This window comes from Amblyomma maculatum, chromosome 3, assembly GCF_055883805.1.
Source record: "Amblyomma maculatum isolate TAMU_Amacu chromosome 3, ASM5588380v1, whole genome shotgun sequence".
In the NCBI taxonomy this organism is placed as follows: domain Eukaryota; kingdom Metazoa; phylum Arthropoda; class Arachnida; order Ixodida; family Ixodidae; genus Amblyomma; species Amblyomma maculatum.
Window position 1 is genome coordinate 221672380 of NC_139346.1, and position 20002 is coordinate 221692381.

General features: G+C 45.2%; 1 pseudogene; it reads left to right on the forward strand.

Annotated features, from left to right (window-relative positions):
* Positions 1 to 4140: 4140 nt before the first annotated feature.
* Positions 4141 to 6019, forward strand: LOC146197770 (uncharacterized; annotated as a pseudogene).
* The last annotated feature ends 13983 nt before the right edge of the window (positions 6020 to 20002 follow it).

Sequence of the window (20002 nt, forward strand, 5' to 3'; positions counted from 1 at the left end):
CTTTCCTGTGAGACACAACTGGCTACATTTGTTCATGACTTACATGCCAACCTTGACTGCAACCAACAGACTGATGCTATTTTTTTAGATTACGCAAAAGCCTTTGACAAAGTACCACACCAGAGATTACTACTTAAGCTCTCTTACCTAAATATTCACCCTAGCATTCTAAACTGGATTGAGGAATTTTTAACAAATCGAACCCAATTAGTCATAGTTAATAACAAATTTTCTGATTACATTCCAGTAACCTCAGGCGTCCCCCAAGGATCAGTGCTCGGACCGTTATTATTCTTAATATACATTAATGACTTGCCCCTTCACGTATCATGTCACATTCGTATGTTCGCAGATGATTGCGTCATTTATCGTACTATTAATAACTCTTCCCACCAAGAAGCCCTCCAGACTGACCTAACTAACGTTCAGCAATGGAGCGACCTGTGGATGATGACACTTAACCCTCAGAAATGCAAGATTGTATCCTTCACCCGTCGCACTAAACCATTTATTTTTTCGTACAATATAGCTCAAATCCCAATAGAAGCAGTTAACTCAATTAAGTACTTAGGAGTCACGCTATCTCATGATTTATCTTGGCGCACACATGTTTCTAATGTAATATCATCCGCGAATAAAACACTAGGCTTTTTGAAACGCCACTTACGTCACGCTCCCCAACAAGTTAAACTCCTGGCTTACCAATCGCTAATCAGACCGAAACTAGAATATGCATCCCCCATATGGAATCCACATCAAATATACCTCATAAATGCCCTCGAATCCGTCCAGAACCGTGCCACTAGATTCATCCACAATACCTATTCATACCAAGTCAGCGTGTCGTCTTTAAAAGCAGAATCCGCCTTATCAACCCTTGTTATTCGTCGCCGCATTGCCAGCCTAAACCTGTTTCATAAGTTCTTTTACAGCACCCACGGTTACGCATGCTATATCACATCACCAGCTCGCATATCGCATCGCACTGGTCACATTCTTCAAGTTGCCCGGCCTCGGACCCATACGACCACGTTCGCTGCCTCCTTCTTCCCCCGGGCAGCATTAGATTGGAACGGCCTTTCCCACAGCATCGCCGCTATCACCTGCCCATCCAACTTTTCCAAAGCACTAACAGATCATATTGTATGTTGAACCCACATGGCAACCATTGTACTTATTTTTTTTGTATAATCCACCCCTTATGTAATACCCCCCCGGGGGTCCTTAAGGTAATAAACTGAAATGAACTGAACACAAAATATGTCTATATTATCTGAATAAGAAATGTCAGCAACACCCTTTTTTAGTTATGTAATGTGGAAAAACCAACTTACAAAGCTTTTAAAGGAATATTTTTGGTGCTCATTATGTTAGACCACATAGATGATTAGGAGGGTTTTAGGCCTAGGCTCACCCATTAATAGCCTTCAATTTTGCAGTTTTCATATAGCCTCTTATAAACAAAAAGAATAGATAATTAAGTCTAATCCTGAAGCTGTACCAGGTACCCAAAGTCCAGATTGCTGCACAACCCACTGGCAGAGACTGCACGGGTGTCTCTTCATAGTTTATGATTTGCAATCTGTAAAGGTAAAGAACATAATCTTCGAGAAATTTGTTGTAAACACCTTTTAATAATCATTCTTGTATAATATTGGTCAGCATTTACAATTTCATTAGTTAGGCATCTAAAGAGATAAGCAGTTGACAGTTCTGGCAAATTGCAGTTTATGAGAAGTTTTATTCCTGCTGCATGTGCTGCGAGCATCACATGAAGCAGCAATACATAGAATCTCAAGCTTAGTGGTTTGTTCAAGGAATTATAGGGGTATTGAAGTGTATTGTTTTTTGCCTCCTGAGCAAGATAATGTAGTTTTGAAGTGAAACGGCAGTCTCGAGAAGTTTTTGGCATCGGCATAAGCTGATGTGTGGTGTGATACTAGCAATGAACTTATGTAAAAGTTGCATTTTATTGCCATGCTTTACATAATTCTGCATCTGTGACATCACTGCAGTAATGCACATGTGCAGAAGGTGCTTTGGATGTGCCTTGCTATCATTGCTCTTTTAGCATGAAATGTTCCACCTTTCAGAAGTGGTATCCCGCATTTTATAAGGCATAGCCTCTGTGGTATATTCATGCCTTTTTCCAGGAATGTAAACTGCACTAAAGGCAGAAACAATAGAATGGCCTTAGACATACCCCTGCAGGAGCAAGCTCTGCAGGAACAAGCTTCATTCGTTATATTCATGAGAAATGACAACGAATGCAAGAACAAAAAAACCTCCCCCCATCCCTCCCCCCCCCAAAAAAAAAAGAAGAAGAAGAGATTTGCAGTTGTCACTTGTGATGGATGATCAGATGACTAAAGACAGTGTAGTCTCAGGAAAACATTAACACTATAGGCAACATAAGATAATGTCATGAAGGACCAGAGACAGTGTTTTCTAGGAGGGTGAGACCATAGTGACTAGAAACAAGACCACTGGTATGGTCAGGTGTGAAAGCAAACTATAATGTTTGGGTGTTGGAGTGGAAACCAGCAAACAACAAAGGTGAAAGTGATGGTGATAAAACAAAGTTTAACATAAAAAGCTAATGATAAAAAAAAGGAGAACTGCACATATGAACGAGTAGAGGGAGGGGTTTTTTAAATCACATCTTTTGCCTTTATTAGGCTAGCTTCTATTTTATCAATATGTTTTCATTCATATTTCTTTAAATGACCCTCTGGGTAGTCCAACATCAGTGATGCCTATGGCTTGACCCTGCTCCTAACAAGAATATGTCTCATTGTATATTGTGTCTTATTGAGCATATTGTCAATTTTTTCTGAGATTGCAATGTGCTAGTTGTCTATGTGTGTGTTAGTGGCAGAGGTAAAGGTCAGATTTGGAGAATTTTCATTGATCTATATATTGTGTGAGTTCACAATTCTCATTATCTAAACACTTGGAAGCTTGTACTGGTGCACTATTTCCATCTGTCTTCCTTTTTACTTGCCCTTTGTGCAGTGTTATTTTTATATGTGAATTAATTACTCCATAAGCATGTTTTGCGAGACTTTCTTCGTGAGTAACCGATTACAAGTTCTCTTTTCTATGCAGGTCAAATACGTGGTACATCCCTGCCCTGACTGTGCGGAGAAGATTATCCAGTCCCTTGCTGCAACTTCGGTGTATAATGAGGTGAAATAAATACCATGGTATGTTATCTTAACCGATTGTTCTGTAAATTCTTTTTGTTCACTCTGCAACATAACTTACGGCTTGAACACAACATGACACAGCCTACCTCACCTGAAACATTGCTCACTGTCACACTCCAGACGACACAAAGATATTGCAATGTTTCAACATAATCTTTCCTTCCAGAAAATCTTGAAATGTATTGGTTAGCTTTATTCCTGCTTCCAGTGACCAAGTTTACGATGCAGATTGGTAATAGTACTCTTGTGTGGATAGCATATATATACCACAAGATGATGCTTAGATACCCTATGTAATATGGCATTACTTTAAACTGCTTGGAGGGCAACGTTATCCTTCTCCTGGTGGTATAAGCTTGCACCATAAAGGTGCAAAACTTTGCGCTCTTTGTCGTAATATAAATTTATACTCTAAAATGCTAACTTTGCACCTGTACATGCAGGATAAGTTTACGTTGTCAAGGTGCAAAGTTGCACCTTTGATGCAAGGGTATGCTTGTGCCATCGACAGACTAAAACATAGGCCTTTATGAAAGGTGCAACGTTATGCCTAGGTAGAATACAGTTACACTGCTTGTGAAGGTGCAAGTTTATGCTACCAGAAGCGTAATGTTAGACTACATGCAATGGTATAAATACTTAGTCTTCCAAGACACAGCGTAACCTTACCCCAAAAAGGTTTTAGCTCAGCGACAAGCAGTTTACCCCCCAAAAAGACTAAGATCACACCTTTTTTATTAGAGTGTACGGTGGCGACATCTAGATTTAAAATTAAAAAACACATTCAGGCTTTTTTTTTACACGGAAGCCAAAACTAGCCAAGTCGCAATTTAGCCAGTTTCTTTGCTGCGGCAGTTTGGTTATACGCACTGTAGTTGTACTGCCCAATGTTGGTATTGCCTCGTTGAATGTTTTATCTTGTACAGCCGTCATGGTGCGTACCGGCCTTCTTTCATCCCCGTACTGCCAAGCATATTTGTGCTGGAACGACATCGAAGCGCTGATGATGCGCGAACGAGAACCACGGCGTCGACTATATGCTTCGCGGTATGGACTGCTGAACGTCGACACCCTCACAGCACGCATTTCGGAGTCATTTTCGCTTCGAAAAGGCAGACTTTCCCGTGCTTGTGAAGGGGTTAGAACTGCCTGAAAACGTGATCAGCGCTCAGGGAGTGCGAGTGCCAGGGCACGAAGCTTTGTGCATGTGCTTGCGACGGCTGGCGTATCCGAACCGGCTTTGCGACCTGCAAGATTTCTTCGGACGGCACTATTCTGTCATATCAAGCGTCACCAACAGGACTATGCTTCATATTGAGCAGAGGTTCGGGTTCCTGCTCGATGATTGCTTTGCCACCAGTGGCTGACCCCGGCTGATTTGAGGGACATGGGCAACGTAAGTATATAAATAATTCAATAAAATGAAATGATGTAGCATCCAATGTTTGAGATAGAACCCAGGCACGCTGTTGGTTGATGTTATCTAAATGCTGACAAGAACCTGAACGTATGCAGAAACTTTTAAGCACTCTGTATTTACTTGCTTTCAGGCAGTTCATCTTAAAGGAGCCCCACTGCACAACTGCTGGGCCTTCATAGATGGGACGGCACGGCCTATTTGCCGGACATCCGAGAACCAGCGGCTTTACTTTTCCGGCCACAAGAGGGTACATGCGCTCAAGTACCAGGCACTTATGTGCCCTAACGGGCTCATCTGTGGACTTGATGGGCCATATCCAGGCAGTAGGCATGATGCTGGTGAGTACCATGTTAAGGGTATTCATGTTTCCTAGTGTTGCATTTCACTGCACTGTAAGTATGAGGAAAGCATGAAGGGGAATATCAAAACTCATATCACAGGGTTTGATGAGGTCATTGATGTTCTTGTATGCTCAATTGATTTTTCTTCCATTCAATGAGCAAAAATATTCGAGTGGATATGGCAGCAGAAAGGATGTAGAAATAGTACCTTTTCAAAGCCAAATCAATTAGTGATTCAGACAATAGAATAGGCGTCTAAATGAGAGAATTTTTGCTACTAGTGCGAACGTAAGCTGTTTTCAGAACTGTCGTCAAAGAAAATTACACCTGGTTTATTTGTATTCTGTGCCAATTATTGGAAAGTTGAGAAGCTCAGAGCATATTTTTTTCACCACAAACACTTTTGAATGTAAATTATTCCATTCTCTTGAATTGTCAAAATTTTCAATTAGCTAATTGAAATTTCAAATATTTGCTTCCCTTGTGCAGCATGGTACCTTTCTTGCAGACAAATGTTGTGTTCAGTGGGAATTGTACCTGATGTATTGCATAGAGCATTCTGTGCTGGCCATGTTGTCTTGCGACAAAGCACATAGTGTTTTAATTTTTTACATTTTTGTTTCGGGAATTTTGCGACCGAGCAACCTGTACCAAAAACTGGAGCAGCTGGTCCCAGGTAATGATGCAGTTATATACGGGGACCCTGCTTATCCCCTCCGGCCCCTGCTCATGAAGCCATATGGTGGTGCACACCTCACAAGTGCTCAGCAGAATTTCAATGCTGCTATGAGCACAGTCAGGCAGGCTGTAGAATGGGGTTTTGGCAAAATCATTGAGCAGTTTGCGTTTCTAGATTTCAAAAAAAAAATCAAAAGCTGCTATTGCAGGCTGTACCAAGAATGTACAGGGTAGCAGTTCTAACGAACTGCCATGCTTGCATGTATGGTAATCAGGTTTCAAAGTACTTCTGCCTGGAGCCACCTTGCCTGTTTGATTATCTACACCCCACGCAGTTGTATACGATGCAATTGAACAGTAATGCAGCCTGATCACAGACCTTTTAGTTCAACGTGCAACATTTCATTCAATTTGGGTGCATTGTTTTCATGTAGGAGTACATTAGAAGTTCAAATCCTTATATATTTAGTTCCATTTTTCTTCGTAATGTGTAATGACATTGTGTTGTTCTTAAAGATATGTAAAATTAAGCACTGTGCACAGAATATCCTTCAAGAGGAAAGTATATAACAGTTGTATTTTACCGCTATACTTGCCTATAGGGCAGAAACATGGAGGCTAACGAAAGGGGTTCATTGTTAACAGTGCATTAGGTTTCGGTCTTGTATTTCTGTTATTGATGTTTCTAGTTTTATTTCCACGCCTCTTTCTATGCCTTTGTTTGCAAGACATTGTATAACTTATATCAACGTTACTGCCTGCTGCTCTGTTAATGTTCTTCCCCTTTAAGCTTCAATGTTTAGATTTGTGTTTTTGCTAATATTGATATCCTTTTATATGTTTTGTTGTAGTTTTTTGTAATTTTGGTTTGTTTACTTTTGATTGCATGCCTGTATCCCCCCCCCCCATGTAATACTCTCGAACTGAGGGCCCTTAGGGGTATGTTGTATATAAGAAAACTGGGCTGAATGTTTGGTTCCGTACTAAACTGCCTTTCGGCTACTGCTGCCTTGTCTTTTTTCACCAATGCCAAGCTGTAAAAAACACACTTTCATTCTGCTGGGATCGGCGAGTCATGACAGAGGCAAATTAAACCAGACTGTTTTCACAATGTACGATTGTAATGGCCCTTCATTGTCATTACTTGCTTAGTCTCTGTGCAATGGCACTTAAAACATTCACCAGTGCCTGCTGCGTTGCATTGTTGAGCTCGCTTGTTGCTGCCTTTCTCTGAGCTCGTTGGCACGAGCTTCTAGTTGAAGCTCACGCAGCTTATGCTTTTGCTCCAATATTTTTGTCTTCATTTCTTTTCGCTTCTCCCAGCGTTTCTGCTTTTGCTAGAGGCGCATGTTTTCAAGCATGATACGCTCTTTTTCAACTTCTATCTCCTTGTCTTTCAATGCCCGTTCATGACTCCATCTTTTTCCAAACATTCTTGGTCTTCAGTCCCGGACCTTGGCTTTCTCTTTCCTGCAAATGCACAATTAAAACAATGCAATTAATGTGCAGCATTGTTTTAGTGCAGAATGAAAATAGGGCAGGTATGGACGAGCAAGCTAGATTTTCGTGTTGGCAGAGCAACATGGGTAGCAGTGAGTACAGTATATCGACTACTCAAACCTAGAATTATGCAGCTGTATTGAGTACTACACTTACTCCGCCTGCTTTCAATTGTGGCAGCAGGCTCATCTTGTGCATCTGCCTGCATCTGCTGTTGTGTAGGTGTGCTGATGCACGCTGCACTTGTACTTGGTATTTCCTGTGGTGGTGTTGGGCTTTCATGCACCATTCCTTCCTCCTCCGCTTCTGTGCTGCAATACATCTGTTCAAGAATGGAGGATGCAGATGCCAGTGCACTGCAGCTGGCGTCAGGAGCTGATAGTGAGCCTGCGCAAAGCAGCATATGCACATCATCTGTTTTAGCGTACAGACTTTGTTCTCAATAAAATACATTTCATCTCGAATGCACCCTGACCATTATTTTTTGTCATGAAGTTCTGCAATACCGCCAGGTACTGGGTGATTGTAAGAAACACAGCAGTAATGCTTAATGAAAAGTGCAGCATACGTAACGAGTCATTTCTACTCTGCAGATGTAATTTTCTTTATTCACTTAATCCACAGTCACTAGTGCAAATGTTCACCTGCCACGCATAGAGTGCTGTTTGGAAACTTGCTTGGCCTTATACAAATGACCATGTTTGGATGTAATGTCTAAAGCACAATATAATATATATGGTTTGATTTGTAGGGTCTAACACCTCAAAACGCTTAGGACGCCTGTTGGAACGCTCCGGTTAACTTCGACCAACTGGGGCTCTTAAAAAAAAAAGTTACGTGCTCTGAGATCGTACAGCACACAGGTGCCTTGTGTTTCGCCTTCTTCAAAACGCGGCCGCCTCGGGCTGGTATCGAGCCGGGGCTCCTTGGCTTCGAAATCGAGTGCCCCAACCACTAAGCCACTGTGGCGGAGTCAATACAACAGAAATAGCCAGTGCATACATCATGAACAACATTTGGTTGACAGTAATTAGCAGGTGAATTAAAAAGAAGTGATGTTCTCGTTTACATACCATTATAATCGTGCACAGGTGATGCTGCAGTACTTGCAGCGCAGGCGGAGTCCCGTACTCGTTTGCGAAAGTTTTCTGGGCAGCACTATAAGCTGCATTTTGCGGGGCTTTATTTTGTGTCCAAACTCCCTCGCAAGGTCAGAGATATCTTGCAGGAGTTTTTCCTTTTCCTCATACTCTTCTTCTGTACCAGATCTAGGAGGAGCAGCAGCTATATAAAACAATTGCAAAACAATGTACTCGAGCAATCGGCGTTATGAATACGCAAGTACCATCGATGTTCTCTCGTTATCCGATTTCTTGCGCATGCACGAATGGTTATGAGGAAAGAGAAGGCGCAGCAGGCACTCACGCATGGAGGGAATCTGAACTGTGCCGTGAGCGAAGCGTTGAAGGAGACGATGAAGCCATAGAAAGAGGCGCCTTAGAAGAGAGCCGGAGGTGGCTGACGGTAATTTCCAGAACACTGCAAGCAAATTCTGAGGTACAGTATAAGCTTTACATCAACAAAATTGAGTACTCACTTCCGGAGGCACATCCTGTCATTTGCTATGAACTGGGCTAGGAGCAGATCAAGCCGCTCCCGCAACGCCCGAACACTAAACAATTTGCCTACGGCAAAATGAACATTCCTCTCAATCAGCGGCCATCGAGAAGGGTCTCTGAAAGGGTTTTCAGCGTTGACCTCACGAAGTAGTGCTAAATCGTCTGCGGCTACAAACCGCAGACGAGCAGCAGGCTTTCGCTGCCATGTCACACACGCGACGACAAGGGCTGCAAGGGCGACGACTGAAAAAATCAACCACTGTTTATGGATACATGCTTGTAAGCAGTCAAGCCAAGGCGATCCACTTCATGACGTTGCCATGCCAACAAAACAACGCTACCCTTGAGGCTTAGGGACTGCGCGGTCGCCGTGCAAAATAAAAAACAGAGGTATATATTCGCTAAATATTTTTGCACAATGATACACGAGGCAAAACGAAGCCCCGTGTGCCATTTATAGGCGGAAGTGCGCCCAAAAATGCGGTAACGAAGACAAATTCACTCTGAAGCGGGCGGCCTGGATGCCGCCATCTTGTCAACGCTAATCTCCCATCGTACGTGAGGGCCGGGCACGATAAACTCGAGTTTCGGCGTACGCTGGCCGATCGTACGAAAGAGCTCGACCTCGGATATCATATAGCGCATGCGCAGTGCGCGTCACGTTATTTTTGGCGTGCGCTATTCCTCTGTGTGTGTCTGTGTACGCTATACTAAAGGTCTCTAATATGTGCAAATTCTTTTAGGTTCCTGTGAAGCCTAACGCACAGCTCTTGAGGAGAGTGAGGTACAAATAACAAGTAAATGAATACTAAAAGAAACTGGTTTTACGGTATACATTTATGTAGCATTACATACATGTACATGTAGCATGTAAAGACACGGCTAGACACGACTGAAAGACACGACTATATTGCCACACCGCTGACCATCTTCTGGCGCCACCAAGTGACCGAATGTCTTTGCACGTGGCTAAGCGTCATCCTCGTCTCGAGTTTTTGCTTGAAAAGGGCCCGCTGCTTGCTACGTGTGTTGGTGACATTTGGTGGATTGTGCAGGATAAGATCCCATGTACGTTGCCCCCGAAGACGTCAGTGACGCTGCTCATCAACGCGTGGACGCGACTCCTGTCCATAAAGCCAGCCGTCGCCTCCGAGGCCTACAACCTGAGTTTGAACAGCTGTCCACCCCGCTACGAACCATGACATCCACGACGAGCAGCCAGACAAGTCAGCCTTCCAGCAACGCCCCACCGTTCGTCCTTTTCGCACCGCGATCACCGCCATCATTTTATGGTGACCGGTTAGAAGATGTGGAAGACTGGTTGGCCAGTTTTGACCGTGTGGCTGCATTTAACCAATGGGACGACAAGCGGAAGCTAATGAATGTGTACTTCGCGCTGCAAGACTCGGCCAAGACGTGGTTTGAGAACCACGAGGCGTCCTTTGTCAACTGGGCAGCCTTTAGCCGTGAGTTGCTTACAACATTCAGCTCGAGTGCGCGCAAAGAAAACGCAGAGATTGCAATTCGTTCGAGGTCTCAGCCATCAAATGAGAGCGTGGTCATGTTTGTCGAGGACATGCCGCGGCTTTTCAATCGGGCCGACCCAACCATGCATGAGGCAACGAAGGTACGGCACCTCATGCGCGGGGCGAAGGAGCAGTTCGCTGGCCGCATTACCGACCCCCCAAGAACTGTCGCAGATTTCGCGAGAGAAGTTACCAGCATGGAACGTTCGGAGTACCTAATACCGCCGCCAGGCAAGCGTAGCGGCCACACCCTGCTGCGCGTCCGTGCCAGCAGCCAGGGACGAGGCATTGCGGGAGCTTGTGAGGAGCATTGTCCGCGAAGAGCTGCAAAACCTCCACTTGAATGCTCCCTCTGCAAAGAAATATTCTACCGTGGACGTCATCCGTGATGAAATTCGGCGAGCGGTGATGCCACCACCACCACCACCACCACAACCGGAGCCATGCGTCATGACTTATAGTGATGTCTTACGTCGACCTGCCCCCGAGCCAGATCCATTCTGTCCCTTTGTCGGACCACCGCCTCGCTACATGCACCCCGTCGAGCAGCAACGAGATCTGCACCCCGTCGAACCGCAGCAATACCAGCGTCCCACTATCAGCAAGGCGCACTTGTGGCGCACGCCTAACAGACGGCCGCTCTGTTATTACTGCGGTGAACCTGGTCACATTCTTCGCAATTGCCCATACCGGAGAATAGGCTTGAGAGGATTTCCACCAAACGCGCCTCGACCCCTCTATGGCGAAAGACCACAGGCGATTGAGGAGTACCTGGCTGCTAACGAGATGCAGCCAACGTCACCACAACGGCGGTCGCGATCGACATCTCCGAGGCGTTTTGCTTCGCCCAGTCGGTACTCCTCCTCTGGGCAATTCAGAGGCACGTCCCCTCACCGGGAAAACTAAACACGGCGACCTCCGGGGGTGGGGCCGCCGCTACGTCCCAGATTAAACAGCCTCCACCGCCTTGACGCGACGGCCCGAGCGGCGACGACCCGATTCGATTAATTTACCGACGTGCTGCGAACGCATTGTTTCCGGGGAAATATTTGTAACCGCCGACAGTTGTGATGTGACCACACTTGTGGATACCGGCGCCGATTTCTCCGTCGTGAGCAGCCAGCTAGACACGGCACTCCGTAAGGTTCTGAGGCCTTGGTCTGGGCCAATGATGCGTACCGCCGGTGGTCATGTAATGACGCCGATTGGTGTGTGCACTTGCCGCATAGAGATCTGCGGTTTTACTTTCAATGACACATTTGCCGTATTACAAGAGTGCTGCGAAGATCTGATTCTCGGCATGGATTTTCTTCACGAGTATGGTGCTGTTATAGACCTTCGGGAGCAGCTCATGGTATCGTTTTCAACCATGCGAGCCATTGATAGCAACACGGACTTCCGGAAAACGATGTTGCGCGTCTGTGACGACCACATAACAATCCCTTCGCGTGCGAGCAAGTTCGTCACAGTCGGAGGTGATCACAGCACCGGCACGCATGGCATTGCTGAAGCTAACATGTCACTGCTTCTAACTCGACAAGTTTGTGTAGCTCGGGGCCTTGTCGAAGTTGTCCGTGGCCAAGCCGAAGTGCTAGTGACAAACTTCAAATGTGAACCCCAACATTTCACGGCGAACACGAGGGTCGCTTATTTGGAAGAACTTGGAGAATGTACAGACCAGTACGCTTTATCCAGCACGTCAGACCTCGACAATGCGATGCCTACAGCCATTCAGACTGATGTGAACCCGCACCTCTTGCTAAGTGAGAAACGCTGCATAGAGAATCTTGTCAATTTGTTTCGCGATTGTTTTGTATCAACCTCCAAGGTCCGACAGACGCCACTAACGAAGCACCGAATTATAGTTGCCGATGACCAACGTTCACTATGTCAGCGTCCTTACCGGGTGTCTTCAAAAGAACGTGATGCCATCCGCCGTCAAGTAACAGAAATGCTCCAGGACGACGTTATCCAACCGTCGACGAGCCCCTGGTCTTCGCTTGTTGTCCTCGTCGCGAAGAAGGATGGAACATTGAAGTTCTGCGTGGATTACAGACGCCTCAACAACGTCACGAAAAAGCATGTGTACCCCCTGCCACGCATAGACGATTTCCTCGATCGCCTTCGCCATGCCACTTACTTTTCGTCCCTTGACCTCCGCAGTGGATATTGGCAAATAGCGGTTGACGAGCGAGACCGTGAGAAGACCGCTTTTATTAGGCCGGGCGGTTTGGATGAATTTAAAGTGCCCCCGTTTGGACTGTGTTCAGCCCCTGCCACATTTCAGCGAATGATGGACACTGTTCTCTCTGGTCTGAAATGGCAGTCATGCCTCGTATATCTCGACGACGTTGTGATTTTCTCGGACACTTTCGACGAGCACCTGAAACGTTTGCGCGCTGTCTTCGAGGCCATCCGATCTGCCGGTCTCTCTCTAAAACCCGAAAAATGCCACTTTGCTTTTAACGAGCTGAAATTTCTCGGCCACATTGTCAGCGCTGGAGGTGTTAGCCCAGACCCAGAGAAGACGGCCGCTGTCTCTTCATTCCCCAAAGCAGCGGATAAACGAAGCTTGCGTTGATTTCTCGGCCTCTGCGCGTGCTATCGTCGCTTTGTTAACAATTTCTCCAAGATCGCTGAGCCTCTGACCCGCCTGACAAAAGACGCCGAGCCGTTCTTTTGGGGCCCCGACCAGGAAAACGCTTTCACGGAACTCAAGTCCCGTCTCCAATGTACGCCAATACTTGGCCACTTCGACGAAGAGATCGACACGGAACTGCACACGGATGCCAGTAACGTTGGCCTCGGTGCGGTCCTTGTTCAGTGGCAGGATGGTGCAGAACGTGTCATTGCTTACGCCAGTCGCACTTTGTCTCGATCCGAAGTTAATTATTCAACTACCGAAAAGGAGTGCCTCGCTGTTGTGTGGGCAGTCATGAAATTTCGTCCGTACTTGTACGGTCGTCCGTTTCGTGTCGTGAGCGACCATCACTCTCTGTGTTGGCTGGCAAACCTGAACGAGCCATCAGGTCGGCTTGCTTGATTGAGCCCTCGTTTGCAAGAATTTGACGTTACAATCGTGCACAAGTCCGGCAAGAAACACAGTGATGCTGACTGTCTGTCCCGTGGCTCTACTCCCTGCCACGCGGACGGCTCCGACGATTCCGCTTTCCTCGGTGTTATCGCGACGTCCACCTAATCCCGAATGCAATGGGCTGACTCTGAACTTTTGCCCCTCATTGAATACCACGAAGGAACCGTGTCATCTTCTCCTCAGCTCTTCAGGCGCGGACTGTCGTCATTTTGCCTGCGCCATGGTGTGCTTTACAAGAAGAACTACGGTCCAACAGAAACTGCTTATCTGCTTGTAGTACCCACAACGCTAGATGACGAAGTTCTTCGTGCGTGCCACGATGACCTTTCTTCCGGCCATCTCGGGTTTTCTCGCACATTGGCACGGATACGCCGAAAGTACTACTGGCCCAGGCTAGCTACCGTTGTGCACCGCTACGTCCGTACCTGCCGTGAGTGCCAGCGGCGGAAAACACCACCCATTAAACCAGCTCGGCTTTTACAGCCTATCGATCCCCCGAAATTCCCATTTCAACAGGTCGGCATGGACTTACTGGGCCCATTTTCGAAGTCCTCCATGGGTAACAGGTATATAGCGGCTGGCACTGACTACCTCAGCCGCTACTGTGAGACCAAGGCCATTCTCCGTGGTACCGCAGATGAAGTTGCGCATTTCTTCATTCACAACATTGTACGACGTCATGGGGCGCCAACAGTCGTCTTAACTGACAGAGGAACCTCGTTTTCGTCGGCACTCACGAGTGAGGTACTTCGACTTAGTGGCACCACCCACCGCAAGACAACAACCTATCATCCTCAAACTAATGGACTGACTGAGCGGCTTAACAAGACAATTGCCGATATGATTTTTATGTATGTAGACGACGATCATGGGAACTGGGACCGAATTCTGCCGTACATCACGTTGGCATACAACACTGCGCTCCAGGAAACAACATGCTTCACTCCATTTCATTTGATTCATGGACGCGAACCCTTGACTATGCTGGATGCCATGCTTCTTCAAGATTCTGCTCCCTCCACTGTCGTGGGGGCTGACCAATTTATTCGTGACGCAGAAGCTGCACGCCAGCTTGCCCGACAGCGAATTCGGCACCAACAAGTACACGATGCCCAGCGCTACAACCTGCGACACCGAGAGGTGACTTACACGCCCGGCGACCAAGTCTGGGTATGGAGACCAATAAGGTTGCGAGGGCGCTCTGAAAAGCTTCTGCGGCGATACTTTGGACCTTACGAGGTGCTCCGCCACCTCATCGCGGTGAACTACGAGGTGCTACCACAAGGCACTGTACGCTCCTCTCGGCAGCCGAAGTCTGAAATAGTTCACGTTGCCAGAATGAAGCCATATTACAATCGGTAAACCATTCCAGGGTCCAAACCAGAGCCAGAGACTTTCCCGTATAACTTGCCCCGCTTTTCTACTATTCCCCTTCGCTTGCGGCATCGGGTCGATGCCCCTTGGAAGGGGGGCAATGCCACACCGCTGACCATCTTCTGGCGCCACCAAGTGGCCGAATGTCTTGGCACGTGGCTAAGCGTCATCCTCGTCTCTCTCGAGTTTTCGCTTGATTAAATAGGGCCTGCTCGGTTGTTGTGCTGCTTGCTACGTGTGTTGGTGACATTATAAAGCGAACTCAGAACTGAAAGAGTCGTAAAGAGATGTTCACAGCCTCAAGGCACAGAAAAAAATATTATGAACAAAAACAATAAAGAAGAACTCGATTTCTGATGTTCCGTCGCTGAGGATAATTCACGCGAAGCATATGGCAAATTAAAACAAAAAAAAAACTTTAATATGTTTTTATTACTTTCATTATTTCCCTAACAACATAGCAAAGCTCACCTTTTGCTGGAGCCCGTGACTTGAACTTAGCCTCGTTATGGCGGAGCAGTGGGCACAAAACGGACGCTCTGTGCCGCACTAAACCTCTGTGCCTTCCAAGTTTAAATACGAGATGTTAAGGAATTAGACGGAAATAATTTAGCATTTATCGCTTTTTTTGAACGATATGAAGCTACGCGATAAAACTGATTGACATCACTGATAGTACTCTCCAGTTGACCTAATTTTGGATGGAAAAAAACAATAACTGCTTTTTCTCTACAGCTTTCGTCGCACGGATGAACGCATTCTGGCGAGACACGGAGCGAGACACATCCCACAGAATATTGTCTTGAAAGTCTCAATGGGTTGTGAAGAAAGCCTTGCTTCTGGCCTGTGGGTGACGCAGCGTGGGCGTGTTAAGGGTGCCGCATTGACTTCCACGCCTGCCTGTGAACATGACGCAGAGCAGCACGGGACATTTCGAGATTTTGGGGTACTTGTATTTTGCGCCAGAAAGGCGTTTTTATTTTCTGGTTAGTAAAGTATAGTGAGCCTTCCTGAACATGAATAACCAACTAGCCACCATTACAGCAATACTTGCGTTTTTATTGCCACATATGCCCTCTTTTCATATTCGGCGCCAGAAAAGAAATAAAAACATTAGTGTATCCGCATTCGAATTCCGTCGACTCCGCTCTCTCTTTTGCCTCCCACTTCTGTAAATTTCACTCACCTCAAAACGGAAACATAGATTGGCTTGCGATGAATGAAACTGACTATACCATGGAAATTATCAGTGGCTTTTAGTAAATAAACATGTAAGAGAAATATGGGTTAGGTAGGCATGTACAAAGCTTTGGTAAACGCGTTCACACGGTAGTAATAACAATATAGCTTCACCATGCAACACTTGCATCCTTACCTAGTGACTTTATATTGTCTATTCTGGGTGACTCATTATGGACTTTGAAATTTAACACAGTTTATTATTCCACACGGTCCAATTGTTTATTAAGGAAAAGAGCCATGTAATTACTAGAGCGATTTCCTCACACCCTCTTTAGATTCTCTCGAAATATTTTAAAATATGCTTTGAATTTCTTGTACGTGCAGTTCGCGCGGACACGTTGAGCATTTTTTTCTTGCATTTAGGCAGCATGCTGCTGGCTCATTTTTAATTTAAATATTTTTCCATTTGTTTAGAAAATGCTGCCTTGAGGATATAATAAGGAATAAGGATATTTTGCTCACAAAGTGCACTGGGGTTATTTTTCTTGTAGAACCAAGTCCCTAAAGGAATCCTTAACTGATGCGGCAAACTAACGGTATGGCTTGTTAAGTGGATAGATATTGCAGTTATGTGGTCTTATGGTGATTTCATTTGCTAGTGTGTTGATATACAAGAAGTGAGTCTTAGACACTCGCAATTCATATCACGTGCTCAAATTTCTTCTCGATAATATCTATGAAACTATAAATGTTGACGCACTAGGACTGTTACCCAAGCAGGAAGGTTAATTAAATTGGTAATTTCTATTGCAGGTGCATTAATGTATTTATTCCGTGCGTCCCAGATAACTTGGACCAAGGTTTTAAAAAGTATGGTTCGCCTTAGCACCGTGAAACAAATACAGAGATGTTAAGAGTCGTACATGCTAATCTGCACTAGTTTTCTCGTTAACTAAAGTTAATGAATTAGTATAGATTAATTAGTTATTATTGAATTATTGAATTTAGAGAAAAAGTGTCAAAGCATAAGTTGCAGCTCTCTAAAAATGCCTAGCTACGTTGTTTTCATAAATCTAGCGTTTACGTAAAGGGATATTTTTACATTCGAAAACTATGCCTTGCGCAATAATAATAAAAAAAACTTCCTCATGACTACGGCGTCCCTTCAAATTACGTGGCTTAAAGCCTGGAGACACATCCGAGATAACAAAATCCGCTCATTTTTTTGGTACGGGCTCGTCACGATGAAGCTCGTCGTACGCACTTGGCGAATGATAACAGCTGGTCACAAGATAGCCTTTTTTTCAAGGCCTATAAATAAGGCGGCGTAAGTCATAGCGTGATGAGTACAACGTAGCTAGCCGTTTTCGATGACATCTACAATATTTGTATGGACACTTTTTTTGTCAAGGCAATAATTAAAAATAGCTAATGAGTCCTTACTAATTAATTAACTTCGGTGACCAAAACTACTGTAGGTTAGCATAGGCGGTTCCGAAAAGCTCTGAATATATCTCTCTGGGCCCACCGCGTTTTTTAAAACCTTGGTCCAAGTTAGCTTTGACACCCGGTATACCTTTACATGCACATTGCACAGCCAGGTTCTTACGCATATGGTTTTTTCGGAGCCACAGCAATGATCCGTGCGCAGAGAAGAGCAACGGTAGAGATACGCTGCTAGCCAAGTGGCTTGCCAGAATGTACCCAAAGGACGGTTCCTTTGCTGTCCATTCTATCAAGCAGCTTCGACTAATAGCATGCATAGCCCTACGTTACCCGTCTCCGGAAGCTCCGGACAACTGCACCAAAAATAAAAGAAATCAGCAATATTAGGGAGGAAAGAAGCCATGAAAGCAAAGAATGACGAGTTATACTACGGCCTCGGTAAGATGAAAGGGACGAAGCCTGCCAAGTAACCGTTGGCCTGAAGCCTGGACTGCGTGCGGTGACGGCCTTCTCTGCCTCAAGGAGCAGGGCTTGGCGTCTGGTCTCGGTTATCGTGATTCATGACTTCCATATCGGTGACACAGGCTACAGTGCGACCGCCGGAAATATCATTGTTTGTTTTTTTAGAAAAGCACGAGATCTTATTCGCGTGGCATTGACCCTATCGCAATTCATGGTTTCTTCGATGATAAAAGGCAGGAAATCGGCCTCGTTGCATCGGTATAAAGGGTAGATAAAACAAACATAGCGTAATCAGAAGAGAGAAAAAGACAAGAAAAATAATCTCAGTGCAGTCAGGGATGTTTTGTATAAGTGGGCTATGGCAGAGCAAATTTTCAGACGTATATATTTCCGTTTTTATTTATACGCTGCAGAATACGCATGGGAACGTGGGTTTGGCGCGAGCTATGCGCCAAAGGTTTAGCTAGGTTTCGTCTTATGTGCCTCACCCGGTGTCTTGCTTTTATTACGCCGTGTGCCAGGTAACATCCTTAGCTCAGCTGCTTAATGCACTAGCCCAGCACGGAGCTTCGGCTCAAGCCGAGGAGACCGGGGTGACTCCTGAGACTTACGTGCTAATGGCCCAACCTCGCTTTGGTTTTAAGCATTGTTTTTCGTAACTACGACCAACAGCGCCCTTTATTGTTCACCGTATTAGCGATATTCCTAACTTGATGAAGGGTGCACTTCAAACACCGCATCATAACGCAAGCCAAAACGCTTGATCGCCGTATCGCCAAAATGTCAGCCTTCATTACGTATTTGACTCTAATGTTAACAAGCTTGCACGACCCTTTTCTATGTTGATCGCTTGTGGTGTAGCCAAACATATTTTCCTGTAGGGGGGGGGGGGGTGCTTTTATACGTCGCCGGGTGAAAGTAATGGGCGATAAAATGGGGGATGCTGCGGCGAGGAAATTTCCACGAGGGTAGGGGTGGGGGGGGGGGGGGGGGGGGCTCACGCCGAAACGACCCCTCTACCATCTGGCTACGCCCCATCTCATCAGCAGCGGTGATCATCAACATTGTTGTTTTATTAAGTTTCGCTGAAAGCTAAGAAATGCGGATTGTAACTCATATTTGCCACATATTGCTTTAACAATACGTATCTGCACTGTTTTTAACTTGAGAGAGTACAATACTATGTCAGTTTAGAGGACCCTAAGTGACCTAAATTAATATGGTGACTTGCCCTACATACACGTACGTCGCCTCTCATTGCTAGTGCGTCAGTTCAGAACGTTAAACCCCACATATCATACCTTTTCGACCTTTTATTAATCCTCTCAGTATATGACCAAAAAAAAGTACAATACCGAGAGAGGGAGCCCGGACCAAGAAAGCTCTGCCAGGCTTAATCCAATTTAGAGTAAAAAAGAAAGAGCTAAACGCCTAGAATAAAAAGAAAACATAATTTAGAGGAAAAAAATACATGGATGTAAAAAATATATACAAAACCATAAAGGTACAAAAGTAAACAACGAACACAACTACCTATTTGCAACAAGCAGTTCTATGAAATGCAAAAAGGACAAAAGAAACAAACAAAAACGAGAGAAGAAACACACCAAAAGATGAAGAGGCCCAGGAAAGAAGGAGGCACAGAAGAAAACGTCCGTGAGTAGCCAGAAACTGCAAGAGAGAACAAAAACACAAAAATTTTACATTAAGGATTAGCCAATACACAAAAAATATAACGTTAAATCGAATATTCTAAGCACACTACAGCCTAGAAAAGAAGCTATAAAGCGGTTACTAAAGTCTGCTATGAAATGAGAAAAAAAATTGCATTAAAATGTGTCGCGCATATAAAACAAATGGAGACACAAAGACACGCAAAACACCCCATATAAAATCAGCCAACCTTTATTCAATAATTTGAACACACCCTTCATCCTTCATACCATTTTATGCCCTGAGGCAATAAACATCGAAAAAAACAAAAACTTGACAGCTTGAGAAGACGTCCATACTATGAAATTATAAAATAAAATTCTGTCCGAATCGGGTGGGAGAAATCTGTACATTACGTACACCGAGAGCACAAAATGCCTGAAATGTGACAATATTGCCGCGAAACCTTCAAAACTGTATTTGTTGTTTTGTAACAGC